At 37.4% G+C, this 2757-nt stretch overlaps 1 pseudogene; it reads right to left on the bottom strand.

The window, feature by feature from the left end:
* Positions 1-1707: 1707 nt before the first annotated feature.
* On the bottom strand, positions 1708-1801 carry LOC130025864 (uncharacterized; annotated as a pseudogene).
* Between the last annotated feature and the right edge of the window lie 956 nt (positions 1802-2757).

The following is a 2757-nucleotide window of genomic DNA, read 5'->3' on the forward strand; positions in this document are numbered from 1 at the left end:
GTTATTTTTTATTTTTAAAAAAACTTATAATTTTACCTTTTTACCTGTGGTTTAAAAGTAAATCTAAAATATTTTAGAATAAATATATGTGAAGAAGAATAAAATTCACGGGAACTATTTAGTGTTCTTAATGATACAGGAGTCAGAATTTTGAGGTTAATTGTATGGGTATTGCATAAATAATTTTTCCCCATTATGTGGACTGTCTTTCGATCATGGTCACCATTTTTTCTGAGTTGCAGAAACTTCTTAGTTTAATGTAGTCTCATTTGTTTATCTTCACTTCCTCTTCCTTGGTCAGTGGTGTTTCATTCTAGAAGTTTCTCTTAGCTTTAATGTCATGAAGGGATCTTCCCACATTTTTCTCCATATATCTTAAGAATTCAGGTATGATAGTGAGGTCTTTAATACATTTTATTCTGAGTTTGTGCCTGGCACTATAAAGAGGTCTGAGTTCATTTTTTTTGCATATTGCTGTCCAGTTTTCCCAGAATTTCCATGGATTCTGTTTGTAGGTATACTTTTGACCATCATTTCAATTTCCTTGTTAGTGATAGGTTCAAGTATTCCAAATCTTCTTCGTTCAGCCTTGGGAGGTAATTGGAATCCAATAATTTATCAATTTTTTTCAAGATTCTCTCATTTCGTGCTGCAAAGATTCTCAAAATAATCTCTGATGATCCTATGGATTTCTGTACTTTCTATTAGGATACTCCCCTTTGCATTTCTGATTTGATTTATTAGAATTCTTTCTCTTTGTTTCATTGAGAGGCTTCTCATGGTTTATTGATCTTATTTATTTTCTCAAAGAACCAGCTTTTGCTTTTATTGGTCTTTTGGATTGTATTTTGGGATTCTAGCTCATTGATGTCTGGTACAAGTTTTATTATTTCATTCCTCCAGCCTAGTTTGGACTACTTTTCTTGGTCATTTTCCAAAATCTTGAGCTCTAATTTATTCATCTAGGCCCTTTCTTTCTTCCTGATGAATTCTGGCAGATCTATAATCTTTCCTCTTAACACTGCTTTTGCTGTGTCCCACAAGTTCTGGTAGCTCGTGTCCTCATTCTCATTTGTTTCTGGAAACTTTTTATTTCCTCTTTGATTTCTTCCCTAAGTCATTGGTTGTTCATTACTTCCCTTAAAGAAAAGATTTCCTTGCTGAGATTCAGTCTGTTTGATCTATCGAGAAGTGACAAAGAAGTGTTGAAATCTCCTTCTAGTATTGTGTTGCTATCAATGATTTTCTATAAGTCAATTAGAAGTTGTTTTTAAGTATTTTGCTGGTCTGTCATTAGGATCATATACATTGAGGAGGGTGAGTTCTTTCTGATGTACATATCCCATGATCATTAAGAAATGACCTTCACTGTCTCTGATAACCTTTAGCCTGAAGTCCATGTGGTCTGATACTAGTATGGCCACTCCAGCTTTGTGGAGGTCATATTTTCTTGAAAACTTGTTTCCCACTCTTTTACTTTTAGCCCATGGGTGCTTTGATTGTTCAGACGTGTTTCTTGCAGGCAGCAGAACGTTGGTTTCAGTTTTCTAATTCATCTTCCTATTCTGTGCCTCTGAATTGGCACATTTAGTCCATTGACATTGAGAGAGATTGTTGTGATGGGGACTTGTGCTCTCTTAATGTAGAATTTTTGTACTTGTGGGGATTTTCTTAGCTTAAAGTAGACCTGGTCATTCTTCTTGCAACAAAAATATGGAATGCTTTACAAGTTTGCATATCATCTCTGTGCAAGGACCATGCTCATCATTTTATCATTTCAATTTTAGTAAATGTGTTAAACTTAGTAGGAGTTAATTTTTCCATATTTTCTCTTCTTATTACTTTGAGTGTTGTCCTTCCTCACTCCTATGGCAGACAATGATTCTTAATCAAGGAATGTATTTCAAAGCAGCATGAATAAATAGATTTAGAAATTTAATGTCCCAGAAAGAAAAATATGGTTTTTACCATATTATCTTTTACCATGCGAGCGAGATACTCTCGGTAGCTTGCCGGGCTCTCTGAGAGGGGTGGAGGAATCGAACTCCGGTCGACCGTGTTGGCTGCGTGCAAGGCAAACGCCCTACCGCTGGAGTGATAGCACAGCGGGTAGGGCGTTCGCCTTACACGCGGCCAACATGGCCGACCCGAGTTCGATTCCTCCGCCCCTCTCGGAGAGCCCAGCAAGCTACCGAGAGTATTGGATATGCCAGACACAGTAACAACAAAGTCTCCAATGGAGACGTTACTGGGCCCGCTCGAGCAAATCGACGATCAACGGGAGGGCCTTTACCTTTACCTTTTATCTTTTACCATACCCTAGGCATCAGTTTTACAAAATAATTCTTTTGGAAGATGGTATATGAGGTTGTTTAATGTCGTTCCCTGAAACCTTAATTAAGACCATTAAACTAGAGCCTTTTGCTGTTCTCACCTCAGACCCCTGTACATCTCCAGGAAAAGGTGGATGGTGTTGTCTGCACTTTGACCACCTTGAATGTATGTAGAATTTTTCTCCTGAAGGATGAGGTGAGAAGCATATTGATGATTTCATTCCACATTATTACAAGTTCAACTTGAACGGAAGGTGAGAATCATGTGGCTCCTATAAAGGACAGAACAAAGGGTCTCAGTGAAGTTTAATGGCCAACTCACATTAACAACATAGATGACTCATAGTAACCTGTGTGCATCTTTCTGTATAGTGAGTTTCATATCTACTGATAGTGATTCTCAGTAATGACACATGGTCAAAAC

The sequence above is a fragment of the Sorex fumeus genome, unplaced genomic scaffold (genome assembly GCF_029834395.1).
Source record: "Sorex fumeus unplaced genomic scaffold, SorFum_2.1 ptg000032l, whole genome shotgun sequence".
Classification (NCBI taxonomy): domain Eukaryota; kingdom Metazoa; phylum Chordata; class Mammalia; order Eulipotyphla; family Soricidae; genus Sorex; species Sorex fumeus.